The following is a 19,971-nucleotide window of genomic DNA, read 5'->3' on the forward strand; positions in this document are numbered from 1 at the left end:
ATTGGCAGTGGTCTAACTCCCTGCACCCCTGCCGTTCACTATGCGTTGTCTCCAATAGAGCAGTTGTGTAGTGTAATTACAAGTACTCGCTTTATTCTCTTGAATGGAGTGAGTACTTGTATTACACTGTACTTCTGAGATGACATGCAGTGTATTGAAGAGTAAGTAGCACTCGAATGAAGCACTGCTTCCTCTTCAAACAGCTGATCAGTGGGGGTGCTGAGTGTTGGCCCCCACTGATTAGATATTGATGACCTATCCTGAAGATAGGTCATCAATATATGCGGCTGAACAACTCCTTTAATATTTTCATGTAAATTCAGCCTTAAGGCCTCCTGCATACTACCATATCTTTTAATGCGGTCTGCAAAACAAGGATACTGTCTGTGTGTGCTCCTCATTTGCAGATCAGTATGTGTTGATCTCTGTTAGGAATACCAATTCTTGTCCAAAAGAACATAAGGATGTGGTCAGCACACAACGTTCTGTCTGCATCTTTTACGTCCCGGTTGAAATAAATAGTTCTGTATTAGTGTTGATCGAGCACCAAAGTGCTCGGGTGCTCGAGTAGAACACTTTGGGATGCTCGGGTACTCTACAGAGCACCCGAGCACAATGGAAGTCAATGGGAGAACCCGAGCATTAAACCAGGCACCCCCTGCTCTGAAGAGGGGAGGGTGTCTGGTTCACAAGAAAAGGTCAGAAATTTATGTAAACACCACTAAAATGGTTCGGGAACAGCATGGGGAGGATGTCTGGATGCATCTTGGACTCCCAGGTTGCTGCTGGGAACGATGTTGTCCGAGTAGTACGCCACTTTTACAGACTGACAATAATCCTAAAAATTGTTAGGAAACATTCTTTCCTGTAAAATTACAAGGAAAGGGCACTCTGATACAACCTGGATATCACATAAAGGAGGGCTTCATCAACATTGTGGTACAATTGTTCATGTAGTGGGCCTCCTACACTCATAAAGCCTATGTACTAAGTGAAAGGGCTGCCAAAAATTACAAGGAACTGGCACTCCAATACACCCTTTATTACACATAAAAGAGGGCATCATACACACCCTTTAAAAAATTTGATTGATGGCCTGCTAGTGACCCTCAAAAACATTAGGAGCAAGGGCTTGCTGGTGACCCTCTAAAACATTAGGGGTGAGGGCCTGCTGCTGATCTGACCCTCTAAAACATTAGGGTTGAGGGTCTGCTGCTGAGCTGAGCCTTTAAAACATTAGGGGCGAGTACCTGCTGCTGATCTGACCATCTAAAACATTAGGGGCGAGGGCTTGCTGCTGATCTGACCATCTAAAACATTATGGGCGAGGGCCTGCTGGTGACCTTCTAAAACATTAAGGGTGAGGCTCTGTTGCTGAGCTGACTCTCTAAAACATTAGGAGCGAGGGCAGCCTAATAAGCATGTTGATATGATGGAGGAGGAGGACGAGAAAGGGAATATTGAACCATATACCCTTTTTTGTGGTGGAAGGGGTGCATGGGAATACAGTGTATTCAATACACCATAAAAGCCACATTTAAAGTGCCTTTTTGTTCAGCCACTTTCCTCTGGTGGAGTAGAGAAGTCAGGGGCAATCCAGGCCTTGTTAATTTTGATAAGAGTCAACCTGTCAGAATTTTCAGTTGACAGGCAGATGCCCTTATCAGTTATTATGCCCCCAGCAGCACTAAATACCCGCTCTGACAAAATGTTGGCGGCAGGGCAGGCCAGCACCTCCAAGGCATAGAGCGCCAGTTCGTGCCACATGTCCAGTTTTGACACCCAATAGTTGTAAGGCACAGAGGGATCACTGAGGACGCTGACACGGTCTGCTATATACTCCTTCACTATCTTCCAAAACTTTTCCCTCCTTGTGACACTAGGCTGCGCATCAGGTTGAGGATGCTGGTGGGGTGTCATGAAACTGATCCAGGCCTTGGAGAGTGTTGCCTTGCCTCTGTTGTAACCGCTGTGTGTTCTCCTCGTCTCCCCTCCTCGGAACTACGTACTCTGCCGCCAGCGTTGTCAGCTGGAAATTTTTGGAGCAATTTTCCACAAGGACCTTCTGGTATTGCACCATTTTGCTAGCCCTCTCCACTACAGGAATGAGAGATGATAAGTTCTCTTTGTAGCGGGGGTCGAGAAGGGTGAACAACCAGTAAATCGGTGTTGGCCAAAATGCATATAATGCGAGGGTCACGGGAAAGGCAGCATAACATAAAATCAGCCATATGTGCCAGAATCCCAACAGACAAGACTTTGCTGTCCTCATCAGTAGGATGACTCTCAATCTTCTCATCCTATTCGGGCCCATCCACGCTGAACAGATGGGATAAACCTGCTATGGGTACTACCCTTTGTAGCAGACGCAACCGTCTCCTGCTCCTCCTCCTCATCTAATTCACGCTGAGAAGACGAACGGAGGGTGGTCTGGCTATCACCCTGTGTAATGTCTTCCCCCATTTCCACCTCTTCCACATGCAAAGCGCCCGTCTTCATTTTGAGCAACGAGCGTTTCAGTAGACTCAGAAGTGAGATGGTTACGCTGATAATAGCGGCATCGCCGCTCACCATCTGTGTTGATTCCTTAAAGTTGCGTAAAACCTCACAGAGGTCAGACATCCATGCCCACTCCTCGCTTGTGAAGAGCGGAAGCTGACTGGAAAGGCGACAACCATGTTGCAGCTGGTATTCCACTAATTCCTTCTGCTGCTCACAAAGCCTGGCCAACATGTGGAATGGGGAGTTCCAGCGCATGCTCACGTTGCACAACAGTCGGTGAGCTGGCAATTGCAAGCACTGCTGCAGCGTTGACAGACCGGCGGCAACTGTAGACGACTTTCGGAAATGGGCACACACGCGGCACACCTTCACCAGTAGCTCAGGCAAATTGAGGTAGGTTTTGAGAAACCGCTGAACCATTAAGTTGAACACGTGGGCTAGGCATGTTATGTGTGTGAGCTTGCCGAGCTCCAAAGCCGCTACTAAGTTACGTCCATTATCAGACACAACCATGCCTTTTTGTAGGTTAAGTGGCTAGAGCCACAGCTCAGTCTGGTCCCTTATACCCTGCCACAGCTCTGTGGCAGTGTGCTGTTTGTCACCTAAGCAAATTAGTTTCAGCACGGCCTGTTGCCGCTTCCCCACTGCAGTGCTACACTGCATCCAGCTACTGACTGATGGCTGACTGGTGCTGCAAGATGAGAATTCAGAGTTGGAAGTGTAGGAGGAGGTGGAGGAGGAGAAGGGAGGGTTGTAGCCACTAATGTAGGTGGTGGCAGAAATCCTGATGGAAGTAGGGCCGCAATCCTTGGCGTCGATAGCACCTGTGCCATCCCAGGGTACGACTCACTCCCAGCCTTCACTACGCTCACCTAGTGTGCCGTGAGGAAAATGTAGCGTCCCTGGCCAAAAGCACTTGTCCATGTGTCAGTCGTTATGTGGACCTTCCCAATAACTGCGTTGGTGAAGGCACGGTTGATGTTACGGGACACATGCTGGTGTAAGGCGGGGACGGCACACCGGGAAAAATAGTGGCGGCTGGGGACTAAGTAACAAGGGACTGCCACCGTCATCAGGCTGCGAAATGCCTCTGTGTCCACAAGCCTAAATGGCAACATTTCCAGGGCCAGTAATTTGGAAAGGTGCGCATTTAGTGCTATGGCCTGTGGGTAGGTGGCTGGGTATTTGTGCTTTCGCTCAAAGGCCTAGGGTATGGAAATCTGTACGCTGCGCTAAGACACCGAAGTGGATGTGCTAGCTGATGGTGCTTGCGAAGGTCCAGGTGAAGGGTGGGAGGCATTTGGGCCTGCGTTTTGGACAGGGTATTGGCCAGCGGTCACACAGGGAAAGACGAGGCAGTGGTGTGATCTGCAGACACTGATTGTGGACCCAGGCGTTCGGCCCACCTATTAGGGTGCTTTGATACCATGTGGCGGATCATGCTGGTGGTGGTGAGGTTGCTAGTGTTCACGCCTCCCTGCTAATTTTGGTATGGCACAGGTTGCAAATGACAATTCTTTTATCGTCCGCACTTTCCTCAAAAAAGCGCCAGACTGCAGAACACCTACCCCTAAGCAAGAGAGAATGCGGCAAGGGGGTGTTCCAGGGAACAGTGGCGGGCCTGTTTAGTGTGGCCCGCCTTCTCCCTTTTGCCACCCCACTGCCTCTTCCAGCCTGTTGTGGTTCTGCGTATCCCTCCCCCTCTGTACTGCTGTCTTCGCTCGGCTTGCCACCTTCACAGGTTGGGTCAGTGATTTCATCGTTCACCACCTCCTCTTCCACTTCCTCACTCGGGTCATCCTCCTGACTTGTTGACCTAACAAGAACCTCACTTTTATTACAACTGTGTCTCATCCTCATCATGAACCTCTTAAGACACTAATTGCGGTTAACTTATTGGCAACTGTGTCTAATCATCACCATCCACCTTGTGAAACACTAATTGCTGTTCCCCACTGTCATCTTTTTCTGACTGTGGATGCTCAAGAGTTTGGGAATCAGAGCACAAGATCTCCTCATGTCCCTATTTAAGCGGGGTTGGCGAGAGGTCCAAATTAAGGAATGGCGATGAAAAGAGCTCCTCAAAATATCCGAGTGTGGGATCACTTGTTTGCCAAGACTCTCCATGGTGGGAGGAAGGAGGATCAGGGTAAGGATTCTGTTGAACAGACTCTTGGCTATTGAGACTGGACTTGGTGGAAGACAGGATGGTGCTTAACTGACTGGAAGCATTATCTGCTGCAATCCAACTCGTTAACTGGTCTCACTGGTGTGACTTCGAGAGTGGTGTCCTGCGCTGCCCTGCAAACTGGGACATGACGGTAGGTATCGTGGATGAGTGTGTTTCTTGTGCTCTGGCAGCAGGCACAGTTTCACCATGCTCAGGGCCACAGCCTCTGCATGCATCATCAGCAGCACGGCCACTTCCCCATCCCTTACTGCTCGCCTTGAGCATATTAAATGGTAAATATGATTGCAAGTATGTCACACGTACACATACGTAGCGCAGGTTTTGTAAGTGTATGCCAAATAAATTAAACTGAATGTCATAGATATTTAGGATGTGCAAATATACAGGAGATGTAGCGCAGGTAATGTCGTTGTCACAAGCCGCAAAATTTTTTACTGAATGTCACTGATATTTAGGATCTGCAAACGTTATACAGGAGATGTAGTGCAGGTAATGTCGCTGTCACCAACGGTGAAAATATTAAACTGAATGTCACTGATATTTAGGATGTGCAAACGTTATACAGGAGATGTAGAGCAGGTAATGTCACTGTCACCAGCAGTGAAAAAATGAAACTGAATGTCACTACTGATATTTAGGATGCTCAAACGTTATACAGGAGATGTAGCGCAGGTAATGTCGCTGTCACCAGCGGCAAAAATGTTAAACTGAATGTCACTGATATTTAGGATGTGCAAACGTTATACTGGTCTCAATGGTGTGACTTCAAGAGTGGTGTCCTGCGCCGCCCTGCAAACTGGGACATGAAGCTAGGTATCGTGGATGAGTGTGTTTCTTGTGCTCTGGCAGCAGGCACAGTTTCACCGTGCTCAGGGCCACAGCCTCTGCGTGCACCATCAGCGGCACGGCCACTTCCCCATCCCTTACTGCTCGCCTTGAACATATTAAATGATATATATGCTTGCAAGTATGTCACGCGTACACGTACGTAGCGCAGGTTTTGTAAGAGTATGCCAAATAAATTAAACTTAATGTCACAGATATTTAGGATGTGAAAACGATATACAGGAGATGTAGCGCAGGTAATGTCGCTGTCATCAGCGTCTAAAATATTAAACTGAATGTCACTGATATTTAGGATGTGCAAACGTTATACAGGAGATGTAGTGCAGGTAATGTCGCTGTCATTAGCGGCGAAAAAATTAAATTAAATGTCACTGATATTTAGGATGTGCAAATGTTATACAGGAGATGTAGCGCAGGTAATGTTGCTGTCACCAGTGGCGAAAAAAATTAACTGAATGTCACTGATATTTAGGACGCGCAAAGGTTATACAGGAGATGTAGCGCAAGTAATGTTGCTGTCACCAGCGGCGAAAAAAATTAACTGAATGTCACTGATATTTAGGACGGCCAAATGTTATACAGGAGATGTAGCGCAAGTGATGTCGCTGCTGTCACCAGCGGCTAATAAAAAATTACAGGGAATGTCACAGCTATTTGGGATGTGCAAACGTTATATAGGAGAGGTAGCGCAGGTAATGTCTCTGTCACCATCGGCGAAAAAATTACACTGAATGTCACAGATATTTAGGATGCGCAAATGTTATACAGGAGATGTAGTGCAGGTAATGTCGTTGTCACCAGCGGCGAAAAAATTCAACTGGATGTCACAGATATTTAGGACGCACAAACGTTATACAGGAGATGTAGCGCAGGTAATGTTGCTGTCAGCAGCGGCCAAACAATTGCGCTGAATGTCACAGATATTTAGGATGCGCAAATGTAACACAACAGATGTAGCAGAGGTTGTGTCACTATCAGCAGCGGCTAAATGATTGTACGCAATTTAGCTCAGGTTGCGCTAATAATATATATTGCAGCCAGATAAAACAATAGTCCTTAATAGGACTTTTGGGTCTCTAACACCTTTCAAGATTAAACCCTGCCTAAAAAAGAAAACAATTCCTGTCCCTACACTATCTGGCTCTATCTCCCTGACTAAGAATGAGCTGAGCCACGTGTCATCGGGGTGCTATATAGCACCCGATGATACATTCTGGCCAGCCAATCACTGTAATGGCAGTAACAACATTGCTACGGCATTACAGTGAGTGCCAGTACTTCCCCACATGTTTATTATCTGCGTAGCAGCCAAAAAACGTGCGGGGAGGAGACTCGAGCATCACGCTCGAGTCAAAATGGTGTTCAGACAAGTATGCTCGCCCAACACTAGTCTGCATCAAATCTGCAAAAAATGTGGATCAGATGTGACCCAAAACTATGGTCAAGTGTATGGAGCATAAATCTCATACAGATGGTTGGATGATGGTTTTATACATGCTCCAAGTTGCTTATAGCCATAATATGGCGCCAATAGAAATCAATGAGGCCTTTGCCTTTCTGTATAAATCCAGTTTCATACACAGTCATACAGTTTTTCTTTCTATCAAATTCATATAGAATCGTACTGAACAAAAATGGTGCCATTCAATAATGCACTGCAAAGTAAATTTCCTATAGATGCTATATTTCAGCCCATGGACTGCCTACAGCTTCATAGATACAGAGCATAACAATTGACTATGTGCTGTCCACCTTATAGGCCCTGCCTATGCACTGAGTATAAGACTTTTTTTGAAAAGATGTCATATATCTAGTAATAAAGTCATCTTTGACTACTGTAATCCTTTAGTCTATTTGTTTCTACCTTGTATATTAGATGCTGTTCATTCAATCAAATAATCCCTGATAATAAATTCATCCACAGAAATATAATGTATAATTTTCTCTGCTTTGCTCAAGATAGAGTCTGTAAAATCTAATCAAAGAGGTGGTAAGTACTATCCACCAGACAGAAGGCTTCTGATTCATTTTGATTTAATTTGGTCAGCTCCAGAATTCTTAATGCTAGATTGTTCAACAGTCAACATATAATCGAAAATTCCCCAACAGTTAATGATTTAATCATTTCTTAATGTAGCAATTAAAAGGCAGAAAAAAATAAAGGATATAAGCTAATGTGCAACCTCTGAAGGAAATTTTGCCAAGGCCATTAAAATGTAAATCCCTTTAAAATATATGTTAACTCATTGACTGTGAAGCGCACAGTCTGTCGAACAATAAAATTCCTCTTACTCATCATCTCAACTCTTTGCTTGCTGATAAAAAGTGATGGATGTTTCTGCTCTACAGGCTGCTATCAGTGTGTTCTCCTTACAAAGGAAATCTTTTGCTGACACTACTCATGAGGACCTTCAAAATGAATCCTTCGGATATGATCAGCGTATGTGAGGTAGTGGAGCTTTCAAGATTCATATATAAAAGCAATCTTATTTGCAATTTGGTTCTGCAACCAATTGAAGCTATTATTTTATCAAGCAAAGGCAGACATTTATTGACCACACTGCTTCATACAGTTTAGTTAAGCTCCTCTAAGGCATTCTTGTATGGACTATACTTGTATGGACCCAAGGTTTTACTTACGTGGACAGTGTTTTTCTATTGGCGGCATGATTTTCCAAGGAAACACCAAATTTTCAAATCTCTACATAATTTAATTTCTTGTACTACTAGTTGTATTGCAGCGGGTATGGACCCACAGTGTCACCAAACGATTTGAGAAAGGGCTACCCCTAGGGGTGTTATCTAAGTGACACCCCTGGTTTTCATCCCTTCACCTCTGTACAGGGATCTGGACTTCACTTTGGGGGAACCACCAGACATTTAATTGAACCCTGTAACCAGGAAATAGGTCAGGGCAAGTGGCACAACCAGGGGTCAGGCCAGACAACACAAGGTTAGAATGTCATGGGAAGTCAGAACAATACTGTAGTACACCTTTGCAGGACTAAACAAGCTAGGAACCTATAGCTCAGGCACCTTCCCATAAGGGAATTCACCCTATATACCCCAGGGAATGCTACAATTAAATTGGGACAGATTACCTGTGCTGGCCATTTAAGAACTGGGAAGAACGTGTTTCCATGCCCTTGAGGAGCTAATGGACCTAGAGAGGGACGGTCTACAGGAGTGCAGAGTGTTGGTGGGAAGGGTTACTACTTGGGTGGCTAAACCCACCAGGACAGGGACACTGCATAGACTGACAGCATCATCCAAGTCATTCCTATGCATGTTTACTTTGTTTTTAGGCTTCAGCTTAACAAATCCAAATGCATACTGTGTCAATAAATTATTATTTAATTCAATTATTATTTCATTCATGTATAAAGTGCTTACATATTATGGAGTGTTGGGAGTGAACCTACATAAACACAGAGAGAACATACAAACTCTCTGCAGACATTTCCCTTTGTTATATTAGAACCCAGGACCCTAGAGCTGGAACAGTGCTAATCAATGAGGCACCATGCTGCCACGGATGTCATATGTTTGGATCTCTAAATGACTAATGTCAAATAAACACTATCCAGACCTCAACTTATCAAGGATATAAACAAGGCCTACCAATATGAGGTCAATTTATTGGAGGGAGAAGGGTTTGCTCTTTGTTTCCAGAAACACTGGAATTCTTGTTGACGAGCTGTGTCTGGTATTGTAGCTCAGCACCATTTACATAAACTCACAAATAAAACATGCAAAGAGAACAATAGACAACATGGCATATTATTTTCGGCTGGGATAATACATTTATATTGCAACTGGTGTCATTCATTACATTGTATCTTCTACTGTGAATTTAGAGCTGTTAGGCCTCTTTCACACTTGCGTTGTTGGGATCCGGCATGCACTTCCGTTGCCGGAGGTGCCTGCCGGATCCGTAACAACGCAAGTGTACTGAAAGCATTTGAAGACGGAACCGTCTTCCAAATGCTTTCAGTGTTACTATGGCACCCAGGACGCTATTAAAGTCCTGGTTGCCATTGTAGTAGTGGGGAGCGGTATACTTACAGTCCGTGCGGCTCCCCGGGCGCTCCAGAATGACGTCAGAGCGCCCCATGCGCATGGATGACGTGATCCATGTGATCACGTGATCCATGCGCTTGGGGCGCCCTGACGTCACTCTGGAGCGCCCGGGGAGCCGCACAGACGGTAAGTATGCTGCTCCCCTGCTCCCCGCTACACTTACCATGGCTGTCAGGACTTTAGCGTCCCTGTAGCCATGGTAACTATTCAGAAAAAGCTAAACGTCGGGTCCGGCAATGCGCCGAAACGACGTTTAGCTTAAGGCCGGATCCGGATCAATGCCTTTCAATGGGCATTGATCCCGGATCCGGCCTTGCGGCAAGTCTTCAGGATTTTTGGCCGGAGCAAAAAGCGCAGCATGCTGCGGTATTTTCTCCGGCCAAAAAACGTTCCGTACCGGAACTGAAGACATCCTGATGCATCCTGAACGGATTACTCTCCATTCAGAATGCATTAGGATAATCCTGATCAGTATTCTTCCGGCATAGAGTCCCGACGACGGAACTCTATGCCGGAAGACAATAACGCAAGTGTGAAAGAGCCCTTACCTGGTATTTCTTAATCTGCAAAATACAGTTTCTATTCTATCAATTAATAGTTGAGAAGACAATTATAATTTTTTATTAAGAGCCAGTTTAAAATTCTGCACTATGAAATTCTTGAAAAGGAGGTGAATTGTACTTAATTATCACAGAGAATATGATAGCTCGCTTAAACATAATGAATATTTCAACTAATTTCATACATTTGAATATAATACTCTGGAATGAGCCTATTGAACACAATTATTTAATCCTCCCAGTTCTAACACATAGAGGGGATCTTATTAACACTGATGTTTCATAAAAAGTGTGCTAGAGTAAGATGCACCAACATTTATAAGCCAATTCATTCTCTAAATGAACTATACGGTGGCATGTCTATCAAACAAAGAGGAGCCAGCTCAACTACGCGTATGGTAGAGGCACAAGATGAGGGGAGTGTGCAACAGACATTCAAAGCTGGAATATATCCAATAGTGCATGCATTAACTTGAGCAACAGGTACTGAGAAGGGGCTGTTAAAATCCCAAACTTTAATAGATCATGTAGAAATAGCTTACGCATTTCAGGGATGATCCTTATACATAGAGTAAACATGGAGTGAAAATACAAGCTATTTAAAAGTTTGTGTGATCTTGTGATTGGAAAAACCCAATAATCGTAAACTGATACATTTTAAACTAAAATAAAAAATTGCAGCAGCATTGCAGTGACAAGCTCCGTTTACTACAGATTAGATGGACCTGTGTAGTTCCGATGCTGCAAAGCTGTAAAGCTTTTCATTTATTCATCTAAAGCTTTAGTAATTTAAATGGGTTGGCAGTTTCCGTTATTGATGACTTATGCTCAGGATAGTTCATCAATATAAGATTGCCGATCAGCTGTTTGAAGAGAAAGCAGAGCTTGTCCGAGCGTTGCCTTCTCTTCACTGTTTAGCTGCTCTCCATTGACATTACAGTGCCAAGCAGGTGCAAATGCATCTCCTCTGTCCCCATTCACTTCAATGGGAAGTAGCAGATGGAGTGTACTGTGTAACTGCTCCTTCCCATTGAAGTGAATGGGGACAGAGGAGCTGCAATTACAACTGCTTGCTTTTGACAGGGAAGAGACGGCAGTGCTCATGCTAGAGCTGCATTCACTTCAAAGAGCAGATCGGCATAGGATATCAATAGTGGAAACTGGCCAACCACTTTAAAACTGGGCGACTCAGTGGTTAGCACTGGTGCCATGCAACGCTGGGGTCCTCGGTAGTGTTGAGCGAACCCGAACTATAAAGTCTGGGTCCATACTGAACTTCACGATTTTTGGTACTCTGACCTGAACCCGAACTTTGCTGGAAAAGTTTCGGTTCGAGTTCGGTGTTCGGGCATTTTCTAAAGCTTGTTGAAAGGCTGCAGGGAAGCCAATCAACAAGCTTTAAAGCTGTGTGCCCTTAGAATCCATCACAGCCATGCCTACTAATGGCATGGATGTGATTGGCCGGTGCATCATGTGACCCAGGCTCTATATAAGCTGGATCATGTGTAGCACCGTCCATCAGCTCTCAGTAGAAAAGAGACAGAAAGCAGGCTGAAAGCTGAAGTGAGGGACAGTGTTAGTGCGATTTTTTTGGTGGGTGCAATACACCATCTTTGCACCCCTAACACAGAAAAGGCCTCTTTCAGACGGGCGTCCCGGATTTGCTATGAATGCATCCCAGGTGCATTGCGGAAAACGCATTGCGCGAGTTCGCACACAATTTGTCAGTTTTGACTGCGATTGCATTGTTCAGTTTTTATCGCGCGGGTGCAATGCGTGATAAAAAACTGAATGTGGTACCCAGACCCAAACTTCTTCCCTGAAGTTCGGGTTTGGGTTCGGTGTTGTGTAGATGTTATTATTTTCCCTTATAACATGGTTATAAAGGAAAATAATAGCATTCTGAATACAGAATGCTAAGTAAACTGTTGCTTGAGGGGTTAAAAAATTTTAAAAAAATAACTCACCTCATCCACTTGATCGTGTAGCCGGCATCGTCTTCTTTCTTCTTCTTTGAGGACCTGCAAAAGGACCTTTGATGACGTAATCGCGCTAACCACGTGATGAGCGCGGAGACGTCAGCATAGGTCCTGCTGAATGAAGATAGAAGGATCTATCTTCATTCAGCAGGACCTGCGCTGACGTCACTGAGCTAAACACGTGGTGAGTGCAATTACATCATCAAAGGTTCTTTTGCAGGTCCTCGAAGAAGAAAGAAGACGATGCCGGCTGCGCGATCAAGTGGATGAGGTGAGTTAATTTATTTATTTTTTTAACCCCTCAAGCAACATTTTACTAAGAATTATGTATTAAGAATGCTGTTATTTTTCTTTATACAAGAAAAAATTATGGGTCAATGTAAATTCCAAGAGTTTCAAAGTAAACTCGTTATGTGGACCACAATGTATGCCCCTTGTGCGGAGGAAATACTCGACGGCTACAAGTCCATAATGATGTGGAATAGAACTATAAAGTGATTCTACATCAATACTTGCCAACAGGCAATCTGGGTCAAGATTCAAGGTCTCAATCTTGTTGAGGAAGTCCATTGTGTCCCTCGTATAGGCCGGGAGGGACACAACGAACTGCCTCAATACCTGATCCAGGTAGACACCACAGTTCTGTGTCAGGGAATTCACACCCGACACTATTGGGCGGCCCCTCAGTGGTGTCGTACCTTTATGTATTTTTGGTAACCAATTTTCCTTATAACCATGTTTTAAGGGAAAATAATACAGTAAATGGACTTTTATCAATTTACTAACATCATCTCCTAGCAACTATGCATGAAAATCGCATTGCATCCGCACTTGCTTGCGGATGCTATGCGACTTTAATGCAGCCCCATTCATTTCTATGGGGCCTGCGTTGCGTGAAAAACGCAGAATATAGAACATGCTGCGATTTTCATGCAACGCACAAGTGATGCATGAAAATCACCGCTCATCTGCACAGCCCCATTGAAGTGAATGGGTCCGGATTCAGTGCGGGTGCAATGCGTTCACCTCACGCATTGCACCTGCGTGGAATTCTCACCCGTGTGAAAGAGGCCAAAGCTAATCATAAATTTGGCTGTTAATTCTGTGGGTGAACTATGATTTTTTTTTGTGGGTACAATGCAACATTGTACTTTGTACCCCTGACACACATATATAATAGTTAATTCGTCTGTTAGTTAGGTGCACGTCATATACCCATTTATTGCATGAAGTACACCTGCACTGCATACGTAACAGGGAAATTGATATAGTTAATCCGTATGTTAGTTAGGTGCATGTCATGTACCCATTTATTGCGTGAAGTACACCTGCACTGCATACCTGACAGGGAAATTGATATAGTTAATCCGTCTGTTAGTTAGGTGCATGTCATATACCCATTTATTGCGTGAAGTACACCTGCACTGCATACCGTATTTTTCTCCCTATAAGACGCACTCCCCCCCCCCCCCCAAAAGTGGGGAGATATAGAAGTGCGTCTTATGGGGCGAATGCTGTGACCGTCGGGTGTATCGGCTGAGAGGGAGGAGGGGCTGGGAGCTGGCATCTGGTTCTGTAATAGCAGCGGGGCCCGGTACAGTCACTGTATTCTACTACACAGGGCCATGCTCACTGTAGTACAATCATATCTAACTTGTGGGTATTGTTAAAGTATTCAAATCATCTTAAATCCAGCGCTGTACTGCTTACTACTAACTTCTTGGCAGTCAGGAGGCCGGGCGGGCGCTGGCAGCGTAGCTCACTACGTCACGCGCCTACTTTACCCACCTTATGAATGAAGCAGGCGGCGCAGGTGCATGACGTAGTGAGCTACGCTGTGAGCACCCACCCGCCCGGCCTCCTGACTGCCAAGAAGTTATTAGTAACTAGTAAGTAGTACAGCGCTGGATTAAAGATGATTTGAATACTTTAACAATACCCACAAGTTAGATATGATTATACTACAGTGAGCGGGGCCCGGTGTAGTAGAATACAGTGACTGCACCGGGCCCCACTGCCATTACAGAACCAGATGCTGGCCCCCATTCACTACACAGGGACACTGTTATGGGGGATCTGTGGATGACACATTAGATAAGATGCTATATATGTGTCATCCACAGATGCCCCCATAACAGTGCAATCCACAGATGCCCCCACAATGATCCCCCATAACAGTGCCATCCACATATGCCCCCATAACAGTGCCATCCACATATGCCCCCATAACAGTGCCATCCACATATGCCCCCATAACAGTGCCATCCACAGATGCCCCCATAACAGTGCCATCCACAGATGCCCCCATAATAGTGTCATCCACAGACCACCATTAGTTCAAAACCCACCAAAAGCACACCTTTTGGTTAAAAATATTTTTTTTTCTTATTTTCCTCCTCAAAAACCTAGGTGCACATCATATACCCATTTATTGCGTGAAGTACACCTGCACTGCATATGTGGCAGGGAAAATAATATAGTTAATCTGTCTGTTAGTTCAGTGGGTGACCTCAAAGAATGAGGAGAGCATCAAATAAGGGACGTGGCCCTGGTCGTGGTGCTGCTGGGGTTGGTGGAGCTCCTGTTGCAGGGAGAGGACGAGGTCGATCTGTGCCAGCTACACGCCCAAATGAAACACCTTCCTCAGGTGCATGTAGGCGTTATTTGTAGGCCCGAATACCAGTGTATGAATGGTGAGGCCAGAACAAGTAGAGGCAGTAGTAGACTGGGTGTCTGACAGTGCCTCCAGTTCCTTCACATTGTCTCCCACCCGGTCCCTTGCTGAAAGCACAGAATTGACACCTGCAGCTCATGGGCAACTGTGTTTCACCTCACCCCCTTGCAAATCAGCCAAGCAGTCTGAGCCCCAAGTCATGTAGCAGTCTCTTATGCTTTTTGATGACTCTGCCGGCAGGGTTTCCGAGGGCCGTCCACATAGCCCTGCTCCCGAAGTGCAAGAGATTGAGTGCACTGATGCCCAACCAGTTATGTTTCAGGATGTGGACATGAGAGGACTACCGCAGCACATCTCTGATGATGACGAAAGGCAGGTGCCAACTGCTGCAGCTTTATGCAGTGTGCAGACCGGCAAGGAGGGCAGGGGTGAAGAGTGGGTGGAAGATGATGTGGAGGATGATGAGGTCCTAGACCCCACGTGGAATCAAGGTCATGCGAGTGATGTGTGCAGTTCGGAGGAAGAGGCGGTGGTCACACAGCACCAGCCACAGAGCAAAAGAGGGAGTAGTGTGCAAAAGCAGAGTGGCTGCCCCCTAGCCAGTATGCCTGCTACTGCCCACCGCAACCAGGGCCTGAGAACACCAAAGCCAGCTCCAAGCAGTTCCCTGGCGTGGCAGTTCTTCAGACAATGTGCTGGCGACAAAATGCAAGTGGTTTGCACGCTGTGCAATCAGAGCCTGAAGTGAGGCATAAATGTTCTAAACCTGAGCACCACCTGCATGACCAGGCATAAAAAATCCAAAGCACGAGCTGCAGTGGAGTAAACACCTCAAAAACCACGAAAGATCTCAGGCTCCTCCTGGTCCCTCTTCTGCTGCAGTCTCGGCCTCTTCCTCCCCCTCTGGAGTGACAGTGGCACCTGCCACCCAGCAAACAGAGGATGTGGCAGCAATGCCACCACGCCCGTCACTGTCACCAAGCATTTCCACAATGTCCCATGGAAGCATTCAGCTGTCCATGTCCCAAACACTGGAGAGAAATAGAAAGAGGAAGTACCCCCCTACCCACCCACGATCCCTGGCCCTGAATGCCAGCGTTTAAAAATTCCTGGCCTTTGAAATGCTGTCATTCCGTCTGGTGGAGACGGAGACTTTAAAAAAACTTATGGCAGTGGCTGTCTCACAGTACGTGGTTCCCAGCAGCCACTACTTTTCCAGGCGTGCCATCCCCGCCCTGCACAACCAAGTGGCGGACAAAATTAGGTGTGCACTGCGCAACGCCATCTGTGGCAAGGTCCACATAACCACCGATACGTGGACCAGTAAGCACGGGCAGGGAAGTTATATCTCCCTAACTGCACACTGGGTAAATGCAGTGGCGGCTGGGCCTGAAGCACATAGCAGTTTGGCACATTTCCTTCCGCCTCCGAGGATTGCAGGACGTTTCTCTTTGCTTCCTGTTTCCTCCTCCCCCTACTCCGCTTCCTCCTCTACCGCCTCCTCATCTGGTCAGTGCAACACCTTCACCACCAAGTTCAGCACAGCCAGGGGGAAACGACAGCAGGCTGTTTTGAAACTCATCTGTTCGGGGGAAAATCCCACACCATGCAGGAGCTGTGGATAGGCATGGAACAACAGACCAATGAGTGGTTGGTGCCACTGAGCCTCAAGCCCGGCCTGGTGGTGTGCGATAATGGGCAAAATCTCGTAGCAGCTCTGGGTCTAGCCGGTTTGACGCACATCTCTTGCCTGGCGCATGCGCTGAATTTGGTGGTGCAGAGGTTCCTGAAAAATTACCCCAATATGTCAGAGCTGCTGCAGAAAGTGTGGGCCGTCTGTGCGTGCTTTCGGAGTTCTCACCCTGCTGCTGCTCGCCTGTCTGTGCTGCAGTGTAACTTTGGCCTTCATAGGCGACGTGCCCACAGGGTGGAACTCCACCTTGCACATGCTAGAGAGACTGTGCGAGCAGCAGCAGGCGATAGTGGAGTTTCAGCTGCAGCATGCACGGGTGAGTCGCTCTGCGGAACAGCACCATTTCACCACCATGGGCCTTCATGCGGGACATCTGTGCCGTGTTGTGCTGTTTCAAGTACTACACCAACATGGCCAGTGCCGATGACGCAGTCCTCAGCGTTACTATCCCACTATGTCTCCTTGAAAAAATGTTTTGGGCGATAATGGAAGAGGAAGTCGCACAGGAGGAACAGGAGGAGGAAGAGGGATCATTTCCACAGTTATCAGGCCAGTCATTCACAAGTGGCTCGGAGGGTGGGTTCCTGCACCAACAGAGGCCAGGTACACAATTGTCCATCCACGGCACAGTTCTGGAGGATGAGAAGGATGATGAGAAGGAGGAACCGTGTTCACAGCAGGGTGGCATCCAAAGCAGCTCATGGGCATCACTGGAGCGTGGCTGGGGTATACAGAGGACACAGACGATACACCTTCCACAGAGGACAGCTTGTCATTGCCTCTGGGCATCCTGGCACACATGAGCGACTACATGCAGTGCCTGCGCAACGACAGCCGAGTTGTCACACTCTAACCAGTGCTGATTACTGAGTGGCCACCCTGCTGGATCCCCGCTAAAAGGACAACGTGCCATCCTTAATTCCGTCACTGGAGCATGATCGGAAGATGTGCGAGTACAAGCGCAAACTGGTAGGCACGCTGCTGATGGCATTCCCGCTTGACACTGGAGGCTCAGTGGAAGCACAAGGTGAAGGCAGAGGAGTAGGAATAAGTCGCCAACGCAGCTGGGTCACCGCCAGCTCTTTAGAAGGGAGGGTTAGCATGGCCGAAATGTGGAAAAGCTACAACAACGAGCACCACCAGCTGATATGCAACGTCTTAGCAGGAGGCAGCATTTCAGCAACATGGTGGAACAGTATGTGTGCACACGCCTACACATAATGACTGATAGGTCTGGCCCATTCAACTTCTGGGTCTCCAAATTGGCACATGACCTGAGCTTGCCCTTTACGCCTCGGAGGGGCTGGCCTGCCCTGCGGCCAGTGTATTGTTCGCACACGTGTTCAGCACGGCGGGGGGGGGGGGGTGATCACAGACAAGCGCAGCCTCCTGTCCACAGCTAATGTGGACAAGCTCTCGTTCATTAAAATGAACCAGGCATGGATGCCACAGGACTTGTCCGTACCTTGTGCACAATAGACAAGTAACTGGCCGCACCCAGCCGTTGTTATACTCCTGCGCACTTTCTCTTTGTTTTCTTTTTTAGATTTTCCAATGTTTTGGGGTCTTCCCAAATTTATAAAAAAAAAAAAAATTGTGTTGGCTACCTCATCCTCCTCCAACACCGCTTCCACCTACACGTCCACCGCCTCCTTAACCTCCTACTCCACTTTGACCTCCGCCTCTTAGTTCAAGATCATAATTTATTACATTTTTTAAAATTCTATGTTATTTTAATTCATTTCCCTATCTACATTTGTTTGCAGGGCAATTTTCCTGCTCTTACTCCTATTTTGCTTCCTTTTGCAGCCATCTAGCCCTTTCTATGACTTTTTTAGAGCCACTTTAGTGCCCCAAAGTTCAGGTCCCCATTGACTTCAATGGGGTTCGGGGTCAAGTTCGGGTCAGGTTCGGGTCCCGAACCCAAAGTTTGCGGCGAACTCGAACTTCCAGGTGTTCGCTCAACCCTATTCCTGGGTTTGAATCTGACCAGCGACAACATATTGTTGTGGTAAATATTAATAGTTGCAATCAGCTCGCATCAAAGTTTGTGTACGGAAAAAGCAAGTCCCTCTTCTCAGCCCCAGTCAGAGACTGACACAGGTGTTACCATCTTGGTTGAAAATTCTGAGAGACTCCTCCCGTGCTCCCCAGTCTGCTCACCTTTTATTTACTAACAAAAGGTGTAAAAGGGGCTGGCCCAGGACAAGGATACAGGAAGTTATAACATGCAGGAAGTGATGTCAAAGGACAGGGCGGGGCAATCAATGTGGCTGGGCAGACAATGCACACGCCCCATCCCTGTATAAGGAAGGATGAGTCATGTCCATTGTCCGATCAGCCAGGTGGCTGCCCACCCCCCATCAATGTCAGCATGGACCTCATTCAACACTGCTCAAAGGTGATCAGTGTCTAATAAAGATCATTCTACTGGTTCCCATAGGTTTGAAATTATCTGCGAGGCATTGCTACGGCTATTGTCAGTATACGGTACTAGTATACCGACAAGGCAGATATGCATGTCTTAAAGGCAGATATGTCTCCAAGCCAATGAGAAGGTTTTTATACTGACGGTTTTACCACTGGTCCCAATTCAGCCAAAGTGCCCTCTGCTAGAGCGCTCCCTGGCTAAATCAGACACAGGGAGACAGATGACAAACTATAAAAACACACCCACATCCTAAAGTAAAATGTCCGCATAATAAAATTTCCACAACAGTCCCTCCTCTTTGTCATATGCTCGCCAATGTCCCTCGACGGATCTCGATCTTCTTCTTTGGAAAAAAACATTCTTTGTAAAGTCAATCTTGACACGTCTTCTTTTCTTCGGGAGGTGACTTAGAAGGTGGCGTTTCGCGTTGGTCGCCGGCTGGTTTGGGATCCTCTGCATCTGGTCCATGGTTTGGTCTTCAGGGCGTCTTGTCTGTTCGGTCTTCGGTAACTCAGTCAATTAGACATCAGGAACATCTCACTCCGGCGTATAGAAGGAATGGAAACAAAAAACATAAGTACATGTCCCATTTCCTTTCACCCGGATCCAATGGAAAACCAGTGAGCCCCAAGACCTCCCAAAGCTTTAAAAAGGATTCTAACCGTCACTAGTCATAGCTCCGCCTCTGTCCTGCTCCTGTTAGTATGGGCCTGACCCTTGTCAATGGTGTCTGCTAGCCAGGCATAACCTTCCTCACAACGGGAGGATCCCACATCTACGGGTCGCCTAGCTGCCCGGACACCCATACAGGATTAATAAGCAAGGAGCAGGAGCCAGAGCTAATATTAATAATGTATCGTCTATGAACAAATGCCTCCTTGTAACAAATAAACAAAAGTAATACTCTGCATTCTTTGACTTAGTTGAGCAGCTTGGATCCAGTTGTCTCGTCCTTCGAACTTCAGAGAGGTTGGCGTCATCAGCAGCACCTGGAATGGCCCAAGATATCTCGGCG

Source organism: Bufo bufo, chromosome 4 (genome assembly GCF_905171765.1).
Source record: "Bufo bufo chromosome 4, aBufBuf1.1, whole genome shotgun sequence".
Lineage (NCBI taxonomy): Eukaryota > Metazoa > Chordata > Amphibia > Anura > Bufonidae > Bufo > Bufo bufo.